The sequence below is a fragment of the Salmo trutta genome, chromosome 17 (assembly GCF_901001165.1).
Source record: "Salmo trutta chromosome 17, fSalTru1.1, whole genome shotgun sequence".
Lineage (NCBI taxonomy): Eukaryota > Metazoa > Chordata > Actinopteri > Salmoniformes > Salmonidae > Salmo > Salmo trutta.
The window spans coordinates 28,693,176-28,713,135 of NC_042973.1; positions in this window are offsets into that span (position 1 = coordinate 28,693,176).

Consider the following 19,960-nt stretch of genomic DNA (forward strand, 5'->3'; position numbering starts at 1 on the left):
CAGATCGTCAGTGATGTGTATGCCGAGGAACTTCAAGCTTTCCACCTTCTCCACTGCGGTCCTGTCGATGTGGATAGGGGCTTGTTCCCTCTGCTGTTTCCTGAAGTCCATGATCAACTTCTTTGTTTTGTTGACATTGAGTGAGAGGTTATTTTCCTGCCACCTCCCTGTAGGCTGTCTCATCATTGTTGGTAATCAGGCCTACTACTGTTGTGTCGTCTGCAAACTTGATGATTGAGTCGGAGGCATGCGTGGTCACGCAGTTGTGGGTAAACAGGGAGTACAGGAGGGGGCTGAGCGCACACCCTTGTGGGGCACCTGTGTTGAGGATCAGCGAAGTGGAGGTGTTGTTTCCTACCTTCACCACCTGGAGACAGACCGTCAGTAAGTCCAGGACCCAGTTGCACAGGGCTGGGTTCAAAACCAGGGCCCCGAGCTTAATGATGAGCTTGGATGGTGCTATGGTGTTGATTGCCGAGCTATAGTCAATGAACAGGATTCTTAAGTAGGACAGTATGCAGTGCGATGGCGATTGGGGCACTAAGCAAATTGAAGAGGGTCTAGAGTGTCAGGTACGGTAGAGGTGATATGATCCTTCACTAGCCTCTCAATGTCACGACTTCCGCCGAAGTCAGTCCCTCTCCATGTTCGGGCGGCGTTCTGCGGTCAACGTTACCGGTCTTCTAGCCATCCCCGATCCACCTTTCATTTTCCATTTGTTTTGTCTTGTTTTCCCACACACCTGGTTTACATTCCCTCATTACTTGACGTGCATATAACCCTCTGTTCCCCCCATGTCTGTGTGTGTAATTGTTCGTTGTTAAGGGTATATGCACTTCAGACTGGTTTGCGACGGGTTATTTCAACCCGTATTTTGTTGTTCTGGGTACAGTTTGTTGTGCCTCATTAAAGTGCTCCGGTTGTTACCCATTTCTGCTCTCCTGCACCTGACTTCCCTGCAGCCAGTTACGCACCTCTTACACTCAAAGCACTTCATGATGACAGAAGTGAGCGCTACGGGGCGATAGTCAGTTTAGTTCAGTTACCTTCGCTTTCTTGGGTACACAAACAATGGTGGACATCTTGAAGCAAGTGGGGACAGCAGGCTGGGATAGGGAGAGATTGAACATATCCGTAAAACACTCCAGCCAGCTGGTCTGCGCATGCTCTGAGGACGCAGCTAGGGATGCCATCTGGGCCGGCAGCCTTGGGAGGGTTAACGCGGTTAAATGTCTTACTCACGTTGGCAACAGAAAAGGAGAGCCCGCAGTCCTTGATAGGGCACTGGGTCGGTGGCACTGTGTTATCCTCAAAGTGGGCAAAGAAGGTGTTTAGATTGTCCGGAAGCAAGGCATCAGTGTCCGCGACGTGTCTGGTTTTCACTTTGTAGTCCATGATTATCTGTAGACCCTGCCACATACGTCTCGTGTCTGAGATGTTGAATTGCGACTCCACTTTGTCTCTGTACTGACGTTTCACCTGTTTGATTGCCTTACATTCAGTCATATAAATATATTATACACATAGTGAGTTCAGAAAGTATTCGTACCCCTTGACTTAGTCCACATTTTGTTACAGCCTGAATTAAAACGTTTGTATTCAGCCATATTCCTAGTCACCTAGCCAGGTTAAATGTGGTGGTTCGAGCTTTCAGTTTTGTCCAAATGCTGCCACCTATCCACGGTTTCTGGTTTGGATTAGTTTTAATATTCACAGTGGGTGTAACGTTTGGCGTCGGGTGATGAGGAAGCAGACCAAAACGCAGCTGGGAGCGAACACATGTTTATTCTTACAGACTGAAATAACACGGTCAAAACAGAGAATAAAACGTATCGTTACTGCTCAAAGACCAGGAGACAGGTGCTGGAGTTGAGTGTCCTTTTAATAATTTGACACACAAAACAAAACCGCGAGGCACAGGGCGCTACAGACAGACTGCCTGGGAAAAACACATTCCCAATATTGCGAACAAACTATATATATATATAAGCGGCACAAAAAGGCACGGGGCGCAGCCCGGTAAATCCTCTCTTCCTTAAACTGTCAGAAATAAACCCGTAATAAAACACGGACCACCGTCCTGAGTGGACAATCAACAATCCCGCACCTGTCTCCTGGTCTTTGAGCAGTAACGATACGTTTTATTCTCTGTTTTGACCGTGTTATTTCAGTCTGTAAGAATAAACATGTGTTCGCTCACAGCTGCGTTTTGGTCCGCTTCCTCATCACCCGACGCCAATCGTTACAGAACAACCCACCAAACCAGGACCAAGCAGCAGAGGAACGAGGAGTTGAGGAAACTCGAGAGGCCTCCCCAATAAGTTTTTTTGGGGGGGGCACAAGGGGAGTTTTGCGGGGCAAGTTTGGAGCCCCAGGCCAAATCCCCGGACTGTTTCTCGGAGGCCAGTTAATGGACAGGGCTTATGCTTCGGGGTAATGGGTGTTATGGCGAGGCCAAGTGTTTTTAGGCCAGTACGCGCTATACCAGCGCCCCGCAGTTACCAGGGGGTAGTAGGCATTCAGCCAGAAAGGGCGATGCCAGGGTTAAGCTCGAGACCGCCAGTAAGCCTCCATGGTCCTATATATCCGGTACCAGCACCACGCACCAGGCTTCAAGTGCGTGAACCCAGCCTCGCCAGTCAACAGTCGTCAGAGCTGTCTGCCTGTCGACAGTCGTCAGAGCTGCTCGCCAGTCAACAGTCGTCGGAGCTGCCCGCCAGTCAACAGTCGTCGGAGCTGCCCGCCAGTCAACAGTCGCCGGAGTGGCCAGACTGCGCTGAACTGCCGGAGTGGCCAGACTGCGCTGAACTGCCGGAGTGGCCAGACTGCGCTGAACTGTCTCCTGCATCTGATTCCACCTTACACCAGTCCAAGTCAACTGTGACAGTGGGTACAATATCTCCTATACACTTCCTGATGAACTCAGTCACCGTATCTGTGTATTTGTCAGTGTTATTCTCAGAGGCTACCCGAAACATATCCCAGTCTGCGTGATCAAAACAATCTTGAAGCATGGATTCCGATTGGTCAGACCAACGTTGAATAGACCTTAGCACGGGTACTTCCTGTTTGAGTTTCTGCCTATAGGCAGGGAGGACCAAAATGGAGTCGTGATCAGATTTGCCGAAGGGAGGGCCAGGGAGGGCCTTGTAGGCATTTCGAAGTTGAGTAGCAGTGATCCAATGTTTTACCAGCGTGAGTACTACAATCTGTGTTGGTAGTGTTTTCCTCAAATTTGCTTTATTAAAATCCCCAGCTATTATAAATGCGGCCTCGGGATATGTGGTTTCCAGTTTGCATAAAGTCCAGCGTAGTACTTTGAGGGCCGTCGTGGTATCGGCTTGAGGGGGAATATGCACAACTGTGGCTATAACCAAAGAGAATTCTCTTGAGAGGTAATACGGTTGGCATTTGATTGTGAGATATTCTAGGTCTGGTGAACAAAAAGACTTGAGTTTCTGTATGTTATTACAATCACACCATGAGTAGTTCATCACGAAACATACACCCCCGGCCTTTATTTTTCCCGGAGAGTTCTTTCTTCCTGTCTGCGCGATGTACTGTGAACTCAAATGGCTGTATGGAAGGGGACAGTATATACTGAGAGAGCCATGTTTCCGTTAAACAGAGTATGTTACAATCCCTGATGTCTCTCTGGAAGGAGATCCTCGCCCTGAGCTCGTCTACTTTATTATCCAGAGAATGAACATTAGCGAGTAATATACTCGGAAGCGATGGATGGTGTTGATATTCATTCCCTGTTCTAATGATATTGTGCCCAATAAACCATTTCCCTGAGCCAGAATGGTAGCGCTGTCCAAATCCTCTTAGGCCCCCAAACCAAACCACTCCAAATGAGTTATCATTAGCATAATAGTGTCTGGTGCTGCTTGGTGATTTATTTTAGTCAACCCCTGAGTCGCTGGTAATTAGTACCGTGCTAGTAATAGATGCTGATGGACACTCGAGCATCCTGTCATTTGTCACTGATCATTTTACACCATCCTTACAGTGGGTTCTGTGTAACCCTGTACATAGGCTGATATTTAGTTTAGATTAGCACTTTACTTTTTTGGTCCCTGTTGTGAAAATATTGCAATTCTGAATTTTGTCATGGTCTCTTTAAAGAGGATTCTGAAGAAGGCCCATAAACGTGTCATTTTAGCACCCATATAATGCACCCATTATAGCACCCCTTCATATTACTCACCATATCCCTATTAAGATCTGCATTACAAATGCATCATCAAGTTTGAGCACTTGAGCTGTGAGATTTGACATCCAACTAATCTTCCTCTAAAGCCGAGGACAGTGTACTCAGAGTGAATTGGAGGAAATTTGCATTCGCTGCAGTGTTCCCGTCTTTGCCTGAGTCACTCAGCGTTGTTTCACCACAGGACCTGTAGTGATTGGAGTTGTGAAAGATAATAACAGGAATAATATCAGTAGTGTCTGAGACACAGAGGGAAGAGACAGCAGATTGAGAAGGAAAAAAGTTGTTTAAATGCACAGGGTGAATAAATGGAATCAACTGCAGAATACATTACACAGCATCAACTGTTTCAAGGACACCAAAGATCAGCCTGTATGTCTGGCTCACTGTCTGGCAGTGGATGGAGCTGCTGGGATGATATTGTGTCAGAAAATGGTGGTGTATGAGTACCAGGTGGTAGCTTAACATACCTCGCTTGGTCCTCGTTGAAGATGCTCTCATCTTTCCATCCATGATCTGAGGTGACAGATGATTGTTGGGACCACTCGTAAAATAATCCTTGGTTACCTTCAATTCAGAGCATACTGGCAGCTTTGTTTAAAGTAATGACAACTAGCTGGCAAAATCAAACAACAAGCAACATCGCTGTTTATCTGAGAAGTCAGCTGTCAGCTTCAAAAATTATTGATGACTAACTAGAAAACGTGAAGACTGCGTGCGTGTATGCATCCCTTTTCACCTGTGCACTTGTTCAGAGCCCCTCGAAGATTAAAAGCAGTGGATTGGTGTAACTGCATTGGTAGACAATTAATCTATACCTATCCATTGCTTTTACATCTTTGAGGGGAGTGAAGGTGAGTGGCCAGGGCTAGCAAGAAATGGGATGCAGCTCAAAATGACATAGCTAAAGAATGACAGCAAGATGCCTTTCGCTTCCTTCAAGTTTAGGATAGGATATTGACTGCTTTGCTACCTAAAATCTAAATAATTCTGAACTGCTGAAATTACTGTTCATATATTTTGATCCTTTTCATGTTATTTTGGCCAGCTAATAGGCCTACACACTTATCAAGCGAGATTTATCAAGCAACATCGAAAGAAAGTGTGAACCTTTTTTAACCTCTTACATCTAGACGTTCCGCTAGCGGAACACCTGCTCCAATATCCAATGATGGGCGTGGCGCGAAATACAAACTCCTCTAAAATCCGAAAACTTCCATTTTTCAAACATATGACTATTTTACAGCATTTTAAAGACAAGACTCTCGTTAACCTGTCAGGGCTAGGGGGCAGTATTTACACCGCCGGATAAAAAACGTACCCGATTTAATCTGGTTACCACTCCTACCCAGTAACTAGAATATGCATATACTTATTAGATATGGATGAAAACACCCTAAAGTTTCTAAAACTGTTTGAATGGTGTCTGTGAGTATAACAGAACTCATATGGCAGGCAAAAACCTGAGAGATTCCTTTACAGGAAGTGGCCTGTCTGACCATTTATTGGCTTTCTTTAACATCTCTTTCCAAAACAAAGGATCTCTGCGGTAACGTGACACTTCCCACGGCTCCCATAGGCTCTCAGAGCCCGGGAAAAAACAGAATGTCGTCATTGCAGCCCCAGGTTGAAGCACATTATCGCCTTTGTCAAGTGGCCGATCAGAGGACAAAGGGCTTAGGCTCGTGCACTGGCCGCCCCCGTCTTTCTTTTTTTCCCTCTATTTACCGAAACGCAGATTCCCGGTCGGAATATTATCGCTTTTTTACGAGATAAATTGCATAAAAATTGATTTTAAACAGCGGTTGACATGCTTCGAAGTACGGTAATGGAATATTTAGAATTTTTTTGTCACGAAATGCGCCATGCGCACGACCCTTATTTACCATTTCGGATAGTGTCTAGAACGCACGAACAAAACGCCGCTGTTTGGATATAACGATGGATTATTTGGGACCAAACCAACATTTGTTATTGAAGTAGAAGTCCTGGGAGTGCATTCTGACGAAGAACAGGAAAGGTAATAACATTTTTGTTATAGTAAATCTGATTTTGGTGAAGGCTAAACTTGCTGGGTGTCTAAATAGCTAGCCCGTGATGGCTGGGCTATGTACTTAGAATATTGCAAAATGTGCTTTCACCAAAAAGCTATTTTAAAATCGGACATATCGAGTGCATAGAGGAGTTCTGTATCTATAATTCTTAAAATAATTGTTATGCTTTTTGTGAACGTTTATCGTGAGTAATTTAGTAAATTGTTAGTAAATTCCCCGGAAGTTTGCGGGGGGTATGCTAGTTCTGAACATCACATGCTAATGTAAAAAGCTGTTTTTTTATATAAATATGAACGTGATTGAACAAAACATGCATGTATTGTATAACATAATGTCCTAGGTGTGTCATCTGATGAAGATCATCAAAGGTCAGTGCTGCATTTAGCTGTCTTCTGGGTTTTTGTGACATTATATGCTAGCTTGAAAAATGGGTGTCTGATTATTTCTGGCTGGGTACTCTGCTGACATAATCTAATGTTTTGCTTTCGTTGTAAAGCCTTTTTGAAATCGGACAGTGTGGTTAGATTAACGAGAGTCTTGTCTTTAAATAGCTGTAAAATAGTCATATGTTTGAGAAATTGAAGTAATAGCATTTCGAAGGTATTTGAAAATCGCACACACAGGATTCAACTGGCTGTTACGTAGGTGGGACGATTTGGTGCCACCTAGCCCAGAGAGGTTAATCTAACCACTCTGTCCGATTTCAAAAAGGCTTTACAGCGAAAGCAAAACATTAGATTCTGTCAGCAGAGTACCCAGCCAGAAATAATCAGACACGCATTTTTCAAGCTAGCATATAATGTCACCAAAAACAAAACCACAGCTAAATGCAGCACTAACCTTTGATGATCTTCATCAGATGACAACCCTAGGACATTATGTTATACAATGCATGCATGTTTTGTTCAATCAAGTTCATATTTATATCAAAAACCAGCTTTTTTACATTAGCATGTGACGTTCAGAACTAGCATACCCCCCGCAAACTTCCGGTGAATTTACTAAATTACTCACGACAAACGTTCACAAAAAACATAACAATTATTTTAAGAATTATAGATACAGAACTCCTCTATGCACTCGATATGTCCGATTTTAAAATAGCTTTTTGGTGAAAGCACATTTTGCAATATTCTAAGTAGATAGCCCGGCATACCAGGGCTAGTTATTTAGACACCCAGCAAGTTTAGCCTTCACCAAACTCCGATTTACTATTAGAAAAGTTTGATTACCTTTGGTGTTCTTCGTCAGAATGCACTCCCAGGACTTCTACTTCAATAACAAATGTTGGTTTGGTCCAAAATAATCCATAGTTATATCCAAACAGCGGCGTTTTGTTCGTGCGTTCAAGACACTATCCGAAGTGTAAATAAGGGTCACGAGCATGGCGCATTTCGTGACAAAAGATTTCTAAATATTCCATTACCGTACTTCGAAGCATGTCAACCGCTGTTTAAAATCAATTTTTATGCCATTTTTCTCGTAAAAAAGCGATAATATTCCGACCTGGAAAGCGTGTATACGTACAAAGAGAGAGAAAATAAAAGCATGGGATCCCCTCGTGCACGAGCCTGAGTTTCATAGTACTGTGACTGGCCACTATCCAAATGCGCTACTTTTTTTCAGTCAGAGCCTGCAAAGCCACGATTCAGCTTTTTGCCGCCTTCTGAGATCCCATGGGAGCCGTAGGAAGTGTCACGTAACAGCAGAGATCCCCTGTAATGGATAGAGATAATCAAGAAGGGCAAGAAATGGTCAGACAGGGTACTTCCTGTACAGAATCTTCTCAGGTTTTGGCCTGCCAAATGAGTTCTGTTATACTCACAGACACCATTCAAACAGTTTTAGAAACTTTGGAGTGTTTTCTATCCAAAGCTAATAATTATATGCATATTCTAGTTTCTGGGCAGGAGTAATAATCAGATTAAATCGGGTACGTTTTTTATCCGGCCGTGAAAATACTGCCCCCTAGCCATAACAGGTTAAGCATTAAACACACCAAGAATCTCTCTGCCATAGACTGCCGATAGGTACTTATCACAGTGGGAGGCCATTGCTTCTCTTGCTAGAACAAAAGCGTTACCTGCTGCATGCCGACCCGGTAGCGACAAACCTGTAGAATTGCAATGCTAGTCAGTGGCCAATAACTTGACTTTGAGCCAATCAGAGAGCACGAACCCCACAGGGGGAGCCAACAAAAACAAACATTTAAAAAAAAAAAATTCTGTACCTTCACGGATGAGCCAGTCACACTTCATATTCAATATAGGCTATGGGATGGTAGCTAGCTAAGTGCACAGACGCAATGCACACAAGACTAAATACTTTCTCCAAGATAGCTAACCACGGTAGCTAGTATTGTCATTATAATTAAATCACAATGGATTAACTAGTTTCCATGAAACAGCTGCCTGTGTTAGCTACCGAGTTAGTGCAGTGTCCTTTGCTCCCTAGATAGCTGTGTTGTGCTAGCTAGCGAATATGCTAACCTTAGCTAGCTAGCTAGCTAAACATTTGTCTATAGACTGGCACTGGCAGAATCGGATAATGCAGAGTGAATTAAATTGTTTATTCATCATCTTGCTAGGTAGTTATCTAGCTGTGGCCATCTGGCTAGTATCAACACGGTCTTTCCACAAAATAGCAACATTAGCGCAGATAGCTTGTAATCATACAATTCATTTTACATTACAATAAGGTAAAGGATTTAAAGTATCCAAAACAACCCAAATCTCAATTTCCACATTTTGATTGCAATGAAAATCTGGAATATAAATATACAGTATATACAGTGAGCTCCAAAAGTATTGGGACAGTGACAATGTTGTTGTTTTGTACAAAGTTTAGTGTTTGGTCCTATATTCCTAGCACGCAATGATTACATCAAACTTGTGACTGTACAAACTTGTTGGATGCATTTGCTGTTTGTTTTGGTTGTATTTCAGATTATTTTGTGCCCAATAGAAATTAATGGTAAATAATGTATTGTGTCATTCTGGAGTCACTTTTATTGTAAATAAGAATTTAATATGTTTCTAAACACTTCTACTTAAACTTTGATTTAATTTAATTTTGTTTGTATTCAGCCAGGAGGGACGGATCTCTTCTGAAACCTAATCTGTCCCACGGCTTTGATTGATGCAGCCGGTGGCTTAGAAAGTCAAACGTTGGCATGGTCTCATTGGTATCTCAACAGGATGTATAATGGCAGGTTTACAAATTACTGACTTTGTTTAATCATGGATTGATTGGGACAATAGTTGCCCGGGTGACCCGACTACCATGCCTTCAACGACTAGTCAAACTAGCTTCTGCTGCTCACTATCCCTATAATGCTCTTTTACTCAGCTACGCCTATTGCACACAAATATTCACATAAGCAAACAAACACACACACTGCAAAGTATTTTCAAGATCTCACTCTTTCGCACCCCTTTCTCCTTCCTCTCTCTTGCAGCTACCAACCCCCACCTCTAGATATGTAGAAGCCCCCACACACCCACACTCTCCTCTCCTGGGAAAAACTATTTCAACATTGGCTGTATGGCCTGGGAAGGCTCAGCATACATTTCTGTGAGCCCCTCCCTGCAGCTGTGCACTTGGAGCTGCTCTCATTCCTGTATGCCAGTGAACCCACACACCTGTTCACACCTGAGGCCTGAGGCCTGCGCCTCCACACCTCCACTGTCTCTCTCATGTCCTACCTTTTTTTCTTCTATCAACTCAGGAGATTGACGCGAAACAAGTGAACAGGTTGTAAATCTACTCTGATGTTGTCATAGGAATGGAATACTTTATGTGCAATACTACTTAGCTGTGTCTCTTCATGCGATTGTGAATACGCTAGTAGGTGTTCAATAGTTCAACAAATTATACAAACACATCGGAGGAGTATATAGTCTATAGGACATATGACTCCTGAGTGGCGCAGCGGTCTACGGCACTGCATCTCAGTGCAAGAGGAGTCACTACAGTGCCTGGTTCGAATCCAGACTGTATCACATCCAGCTGTGATTGGGGGTCCAATAGGGTGGTGCACAATTGGGGTAGGCTGTCATTGTACATAAGAATTTGTTCATAACTGACTTGCCTAGTTGAATAAAGGTTGGTATATAGTTTTCACATCAAGCAGAGCTCACCCAGCCAGTTGAGCCAGACCCATACAGAACATCTTGGCATTATGCCAATCAAAATGTTATTGTTGCTCTTAGTTTAACCTTTGGGTGTTAATCAGGATCAGAAATAACTGGCTATGGTTTTGGTTGAGCAATACAGGTTCACAGAGAAAGCAATGCCCTTCTATGGTAAACTGAAGCTGTATGTATTGTCAATCCCTGATTGGTCACTTTCAGGTGTTACTGTCTGTGTTGGTGTTTGCTGTCATCATTGGCCTCGGTTTGGACCTGGTAGACTCCATCTCTGTTGTCCTGACTGAGCTCTGAAATGCCATACCATGTGTGACACTGACAGGAGTCCTCCTACATACCAGACACTGCTAATTTTAGAGAGTGGTGAATGTCCATTGAGACTGCTTAGCAGTTGTCTTTGGCCTGGTATGCTACATACTGGGGAATTTCACATTAATTTGGCATGAAGAATTTTAATCTCAGGCATTTATCACATTACTACTTTGTAAGCCCAATCAGTTAAAATGTATGGGTATGCTTTATCCGTTATATCTACCCATCCCATCGTAAATCACTTTGGACTTTGAAGGGTCTTTCACTGTGGGTTAAAAGTAGCTATGCACTCTGTTGTTGGAGTACAGCCACACCCTCCATGCATTATCATATACAATCCAGTGATCGTGAGATCATGACACCTGTCACAGCATCCCATATGGATGGTGTGGCACTTGGTTAAAACTAGGATGACACCATTTGCCATTGATTTGACTCCTCAAAACAGAGCAGGGAGGTCTAACAAACCCTTGTCGCACCTCTCCCACCTGCCCCACACAGAGGCTAGGGCTGTTGACAGGTATCTCACCATGCCATCTGTTGCTCTCTCTCACTTGGACTCCAACTCAGCACACAAACATTTAATTGATTTAGCGGGGATGTCTGCGCATCTGTGGAGGATAAGTGCGGAATTCCACACAAACAGCAAACTCTCCACATTTCTATAGAAACATATTTTCCCCATTATGATGTTGAAGCTTGGCTTGTTATAATCAGCACAATGAATGGCATGCTTGACAAAATAATTAGAATGCATTACTGAGTGAAACAGGAATGTTCCAACAAAGATGGCCTGTAAATGTCCTTGATTGGAGTGTGTCAGCCGTGCACCTCTGTTAGAGGTGAAAAATCTCTCTAATTTGGCCTGATTCCCAAAGAGGTAACTCCGGAATAAGGCTCCTCTATTTTCAGCCTAGTCCCTTGGAATAATAAACTTTCTCACACTGGTCTATTCCTCTGTGCACAATGCTGCATATTAGCCGGCCCTGTCACTAGTGAGAGGCCAATTAGAGGGCCATTCTGCCTGGGTCGGCCCCCAGGGCTTGTTACCCCCTCTCTGTGTTTGGGAAAGCCAGTTGCCTAGCGCTGCCATATTCATTGTAGTCATTAGGAACCATCAGGCCCAGCTCAGGTTCTCACTACTTTAATTATTTTCTGTTGCCTCTGAATTGATTAGTGGGTTTTCCAATGATAAAAATCCAAATAAAATAAAATAACATTTTATTTGTCACACGCGCCGAATACAAATGCTTACTTACAAGCCCTTAACCAACAATGCAGTTCAAGAAATAGAGTTAATCAAATATTTACTAAATAAACAAAAGTAGAAAATAATACTAATAATCAAATCAATCAAAAATTAACATAATACATGTAAATAATGAGGCTATATACAGGGTGCGGGAATTCAGGTTAGTCAAGGTAATTTGTAAAGTGACTATGCATAGATAATAAACAGCGAGTGGGGGGGGGGGGGGGTCAATGTAAATAGTCCGGATGGATTAATTGTTCAGCAGTCTTATGACTTGGGGGTAGAAGCTGTTAAGGAGCTTTTTGGTCATACACTTGGCGCTCCAGTACCGCTTGCCGTGTGGTAGCAGAAAGAACCGTCATTGACTTGGGTGACTGGAGTCTTTGACAATTTTTTGGGCCGTCCTCTGACACACCTAGTATATACAGTTGAAGTCGGAAGTTTACATACACCTTAGCCAAATACATTGAAACTCAGTTTTTCACAATTCCTGACATTTTATCCTAGTGAAAATTCCCTCTCTTAGGTCAGTTAGGATCGCCACTTTATTTTAAGATGTGAAATGTCAGAACAATAGTAGAGAATTATTTATTTCAGCTTTTATTTCTTTCATCACATTCCCAGTGGGTCAGAAGTTGACATACACTCAATTAGTATTTGGTAGCATTGCCTTTAAATTGTTTAACTTGGGTCAAATGTTTCAGGTAGCCTTCCACAAGCTTCCCACAATAAGTTGGGTGAATTTTGGCCCATTCCTCCTGACAGAGCTGGTGTAACTGAGTCAGGTTTGTAGGCCTCCTTGCTCGCACTTGCTTTTTCAGTTCTGCCGACAAATGTTCTATAGAATTGAGGTCAGGGCTTTGTGATGGCCACTCCAATACCTTGACTTTGTTGTCCTTAAGCCATTTTTCCACAACTTTGGAAGTATGTTTGGGGTCATTGCCCATTTGGAAGACCCATTTGCGACCAAGCTTTAACTTCCTGACTGATGTCTTGAGATGTTGCTTCAATATATCCACATCATTTTCCATCCTCATGATGCCATCTATTTTGTGAAGTGCACCAGTCCCTCCTGCAGCAAAGCACCCCCACAACATGATGCTGCCACCCCGTGCTTCACAGTTGGGATGGTGTTCTTCGACTTGCAAGCCTCCCCCTTTTTCCTCCAAACATAACGATGGTCATTATAGCCAAACAGTTCTATTTTTGTTTCATCAGAAGAGAGGACATTTCTCAAAAAAGTACGATCTTTGTCCCCATGTGCAGTTGCAAACCGTAGTCTGGCTTTTTTATGGTGGTTTTGGAGCAGTGGCTTCTTTCTTGCTGAGCGGCCTTTCAGTTTATGTCGATATAGGACTTGGTTTACTGTGGATATAGATACTTTTGTACCTGTTTCATCCAGCATCTTCATAAGGTCCTTTGCTGTTGTTCTGGGATTGATTTGCACTTTTCCACCAAAGTACGTTAATCTCTAGGAGACAGAACGCGTCTCTTTCCTGAGCGGTATGACGGCTGTGTGGTCCCATGGTGTTTATACTTGCATACTATTGTTTGTACGGATGAATGTGGTACCTTCAGGTGTTTGGAAATTGCTCCCAAGGATGAACCAGACTTGTGGAGGTCTACAATTTTTTTCTGAGTTCTTGGCTGATTTCTTTTGATTTTTACATGATGTCAAGCAAAGAGGCAATGAGTTTGAAGGTAGGCCTTGAAATACATCCACAGGTACACCTCCAATTGACTCAAAGGATGTCAATTAGCCTATCAGAAGCATCTAAATCCATGACATCATTTTCTGGAATTTTCCAAGCTGTTTAAAGGCACAGTCATGTTGGTGTATGTAAACTTCTGACCAACTGGAATTGTGATACAGTGAATTATAAGTGAAATAATCTGTCTGTAAACAATTGTTGGAAAAATGACTTGTGTCATGCACAAAGTAGATGTCCTGACCGACTTGCCAAAACTATAGTTTGGTAACAAGAAATTTGTGGAGTGGTTGAAAAACGAGTCTTAATGACTCCAACCTAAGTGTATGTAAATTTCCGACTTCAACTGTAGGTCCTGGATGTCAGGAAGCTTGGCCCCAGTGATGTACTGGGCCGTGCTCATTACTTACGGTCAGCACCATACCAGGCTGTGATAAAACTGGTCAAGATGCTCTCGATGGTGCAGCTGTTCAACTTTTTGAGGATCTGTGGAACCCATGCCAAATCTTTCAGTCTCCTGAAGGGGAAAAGTTGTTGTCGGGCCCTTTTCACAACTCTCTTGGTGTGTTTGGACCATGATAGTTTGTTGGTGATGTGGACACCAAGGAACTTGAAACTCTCAACCCGCTCCACTTCAGTCCTGTCGATGTTAATGTGGACCTGTTTGTGCCTCTTTTCCCTATAGTCCACAATCAGCTCCTATGTCTTGCTCACATTGAGAGAGGTTGTTGTCCTGGCACCACATTGCCAGTTCTCTGACCTCCTCCCTATATGCTATCTAATCGATGTCGGTGATCAAGGGCTCCCGAGTGGCGCAGCGGTCTAAAGCACTGCATCTCAGTGCTAGAGGTTTCACTGCAGACCCTGGTTTGATTCCAGGCTGTATCACAACTGGCTGTGATTGGGAGTCCCATAGGGCGGCACAGCGTTGTTACGGTTTGGCTGGGGTAGGCCGTCATTGTTAATACGAATTTGTTCTTAACTGACTTGCCTAGTTAAATATAAAAAAATATATTTTTAAAGATCAGGCCTACCACTGTTGTGTTGTCAGCAAACTTAATGTTGGTGTTGGAGTCGTGCTTGGCCACACAGTCATTGGTGAACAGGGAGTATGGGAGGTGACTGAGCACACACCCCTGAGGGGCCCCAGTGTTGAGGATCAGCGTGGCAGATGTGTTGTTGCCTACCCTTACTACTTGGGGGCGGCCCTTTAGGAAATCCAGGATCCAGTTGCAGAGGGAGGTGTTTAGTCCTAGGGTTCTTAGTTTAGTGAGGAGCTTTATGCGCACTATGGTGTTGAACACTGAGCTGTAGTCAATGAACAGCATTCTCACATAGGTGTTCCTTTTGTCCAGGTGGGAAAGGGCATTGTGGAGGGTGATACCTAGTCAGTTGTACAACTGAATGCCTTCAACTAAAATGTGTCTTCTGCATTTAACCCAACACCTCTGAATCAGAGAGGTGCAGGGGGCTGCCTTAATTGACATCCACATCTTCACCACTCTTAGAACAGGGGGTTAACTGCCTTGCTCAGGGACAGACCTTATCTGCCTTGCTCAGGGAATCCCAACCTTATCAGCTCGGGATTCGATCCAGCAACCTTTCATTTACTGGCCCAACACTCTAACCACTAGGCTACCTGAGATTGCGTCATCTGTGGATCTGTTGGGGGCGGTATGTGAATTTGAGTCGGTCCAGGGTTTCTGGCATTATGGTGTTGATGTGAGCCATGACCAGCCTTTAAAAACACTTCATGGCTACCAACGTGAGTGCTACGGGTGGTAATCATTTAGGCAGGTTACCTTCACTTTCTATGGTGGTCCGTTTGAAACATGTAGGTATTACAGGCTCGGCCAGGGAGAGTTTGAAAATGTCAGTGAAGACACCTACCAGTTGGTCCGCGCATGCTTTGAGTACACATCCTGGTAATCTGTCTGGCCCCCCAGCTTTGTGAATGTTGACCTGTTTATAGGAGCGTGATCACATAGTCGTCCGGAGCAGCTGGTGCTCTCATGCATGCTTCAGTGTTGCTTGCCTCGAAGCGAGCATAGAAGTCTTTTAGCTCGTCTGGTAGGCTCGTATCACTGGGCAGCTCGCGGCTGGGTTTCCCTTTGTTGTCCGGAATAGTTTTCAAGCCCTGCTACATTCGACGAGCATCAGATCCAGTGTAGTAGGATTCAATCTTAGTCCTGTATTGACGCTTTGCCTGTTTGATGGTTCGTCGGAGGGCATAGCTGGATTTCTTATAAGCGTCCGGATTAGTGTCCAGCTCCTTGAAAGCAATAGCTCTAGCATTTAGCTCGGTGCAGATGTTGCCTGTAATCCATGGCTTCTGGTTGGGAAATGTGGGTCACTGTGGGTACAACGTTGTTGATGCACTTATTGATGAAGCCTGACTGAGGTGGTATACTCCTCAATGCTATTGGATGAATCCCGGAACATATTCCAGGGCTTGTTTATCTGAAACACTGCACCCCCCCCCCATCCCCGTCCAGAGCCCTCTACATCCAGGTGCTTTACTATGGAGGTCTCTCGGAAAAGAATGCCACATCAAAGCTGCTACTGCCCAAGCCTAATTGGTCCCTTTAATATGCCCCCCCTACCCTCTTTATCTGTCTTTCTGCAACCCTTGGTCTCCTCAATGAGTGTGTGCATTTTATCATGCATTGTATAGTTAAATGCAGCATCCTCTATCCCTTGACAAAGTAAGACACACACATACATCTTGTATCCTAGTTTGCTTTCCCAATATTCATACTTTCTCATGGGTGTTTGATTGTAGAGTGGCACATTTTTGACTCTCATTGCCAATTCTAGGAAAATAAATGGATGACGGTCTTAAAAACTGAGAAGTTTGTACTTGAAATGGATGTTGGGGGCTCCTCAGTAGAACGGTAGCATATGGCCTTGGTAAATAGACCCACAGGGGTCTGAATAGAGGGGGCGGAAGAAAAGCCCTGAACTTTAGCAGTCTACAGAGGCTCTCTGGGCATCCCTTAGGCAGTGGGCCCGTCAACACCACAGAACAGAGCTGCTCCGGAGCGTCTGAAAGGCTTTGAATAAAGAGCATCTTTAATGGGCCGCTGTGAACAGCTCATGCTAATGCTATGTCACGCTGGAAACCTTAATTCGGAGCCGTCACTGGGCTGTCATTACCATACCTTTTTCACAACAGTCCTTCACATACAGAGATGGAGGTTATGAGTGGGATGCATCTTCATCTCAGCCTGAATAACAATGGATAAATATCCAGCAAGCAAGCTATGAATCTCCTCACAAAAATGTCCATCAAAGCAACATTCGGCAAGTAGCCTAGCGATTAAGAGCATTGAGCAAGTAACCGAAAGGTTCAGAGTGCCGTTCTGCCCTTGAGCAAGGCAGTTAACCCCCAACAACAACTGCTCCCTGATGACATGGATGTCGATTAAGGCAGCCCCCCACATCTCTCTGATTCAGACGGGTTGGGTTAAATGCGGAAGACACATTTTGGTTGAATGCATTCAGTTGTGCAACTGATAGGTATCCCCTTTCCCTTTCCCTAAAATTCCGTAACATCTACATACAGTGAGGGAAAAAAATATTTGATCCCCTGCTGATTTTGTACGTTTGCCCACTGACAAAGAAATGATCAGTCTATAATTTTAATTGTAGGTTTATTTGAACAGTGAGAGACAGAATAACAACAAAACAATCCAGAAAAACACATGTCAAAAATGTTATAAATTGATTTGCATTTTAATGAGGGAAATAAGTATTTGACCCCTATGCAAAACATGACTTAGCACTTGGTGGAAAAACCCTTGTTGGCAATCACAGAGGTCAGACGTTTCTTGTAGTTGGCCACCAGGTTTGCACACATCTCAGGAGGGATTTTGTCCCACTCCTCTTTGCAGATCTTCTCCAAGTCATTAAGGTTTTGAGGCTAATGTTTGGCAACTCGAACCTTCAGCTCCCTCCACAGATTTTCTATGGGATTAAGGTCTGGAGACTGGCTAGGCCACTCCAGGACCTTAATGTGCTTTTTCTTGAGCCACTCCTTTGTTGCCTTGGACGTGTGTTTTGGGTCATTGTCATGCTGGAATACCCATCCACAACCCATTTTCAATGCCCTGGCTGAAGGAAGGAGGTTCTCACCCAAGATTTGACGGTACATGGCCCCGTCCATCGTCCCTTTGATGCGGTGAAGTTGTCCTGCCCCTTAGCAGAAAAACACCCCCAAAGCATAATGTTTCCACTTCCATGTTTGACGGTGGGGATGGTGTTCTTGGGGTCATAGGCAGCATTCCTCCTCCTCCTCCAAACACGGCGAGTTGAGTTGATGCCAAAGAGCTCCATTTTGGTCTCATCTGACCACAACACTTTCACCCAGTTGTCCTCTGAATCATTCAGATGTTCATTGGCAAACTTCAGACGGGCATGTATATGTGCTTTCTTGAGCAGGGGGACCTTGCGGGCGCTGCAGGATTTCAGTCCTTCACGGCGTAGTGTGTTATCAATTGTTTTCTTGGTGACTATGGTCCCAGCTGCCTTGAGATCATTGACAAGATCCTCCCGTGTAGTTCTGGGCTGATTCCTCACCGTTCTCATGATCATTGCAACTTCACGAGGTGAGATCTTGCATGGAGCCCCAGGCCGAGGGAGATTGACAGTTCTTTTGTGTTTCTTCCATTTGCAAATAATCGCACCAACTGTTGTCACCTTCTCACCAAGCTGCTTGGCAGAGCTCTTTGGTCTTTCCTTGGAGAGCTCTTTGGTCTTGGCCATGGTGGAGAGTTTTGAATCTGATTGATTGATTGCTTCTTTGGACAGGTGTCTTTTATACAGGTAACAAACTGAGATTAGGAGCACTCCCTCTAAGAGTGTGCTCCTAATCTCAGCTCGTTACCTGTATAAAAGACACCTGGGAGCCAGAAATCTTTCTGATTGAGAGGGGATCAAATACTTATTTCCCTCATTAAAATGCAAATCAATTTATAACATTTTTTACATGCGTTTTTCTGGATTTTTGTTGTTGTTATTCTGTCTCTCACTGTTCAAATAAACCTACCATTAAAATTATAGACTGATCATTTCTTTGTCAGTGGGCAAACTTACAAAATCAGCAGGGGATCAAATACTTTTTTCCCGCACTGTATACACTGAGTGTGCAAAACATTAGGATCTCTTTCCATGACATAGACTGACTAGGTAAATCCAGGTGAAAGCTATGATCCCTTATTGATGTTTACTGTTAAATCCACTTCAATCAGTGTATAATAATTTTGTATTTTTTATTTAACAGGTTAAAGAATGATTTTTAAGCCTTGAGACAATTGAGACATAGATTGTGTATGTGTGCTATTCAGAGTGTGACAAAATATTTAAGTGCCATTGAACGGGGTGTGTTAGTAGGTGCCAGGCACATTGGTTGGAGCGTGTTAACTGCAATGCTGCTGGGTTTTTCACACACAACAGTTTCCCATGTATATCAAGAATGGTCCACCACCCAAAAGACATCGAGCCAACTTGACACAACTGTGGGAAGCATTGGAGTCAACATGGGTCAGCATCCCTGTGGAATGCTTTTTAAACCTTGTAGAGTCCATGCCCCGACAAATTGAGGCTGTTCTGAGGGCAAAAGGGGGTGCAACTCAATATTAGGAAGGTGTTGAACAGAACTACAATATCACGTTAACAGGTCAATCAAAATCCCCTATTTTCTACATTAAATGTGCCTATTAATAAATGTACAACCTATAATGAGTAATACTATGCAGTAAACTTTTGTTATACCTCTGACAAAATGCATTCAGTTACATTTTCACATGCCTGTGAATATCAAACAGGCATGTGAAGGTCAATAGTATGATGAATGCTTTTTGGTTGATTCAGAGGTAAATTGGTGACATATTTCATCCCATAACCCAGAAATAGTGTACTTCACCTCGTCTTCACCACATACACATCATTGTCGTGCATATTATCAGACGTAATGCATTGATATTAGGGCACTTTATGTCATTGATGACCACACAGCGTTTTCAGAGAGACATAAGTTGTTTTTAAGGATTAGAGGATATTTCCGAGGTTAACCCATGCAAACGCACACACACACTCAAACACACACACACACACATTCTGCCCAAATGCCATATGTGTTCGTCCTCTGATAATGTGGATATCCAAATGTTATTATTGGCCTTTCTCCACTGAAGAATACTTTTCTTCCAACATCTGCTTAATAGTCACGTAAACTGAAAAAGTGAATTATCTCTAATTCCCCCAAATCTGCC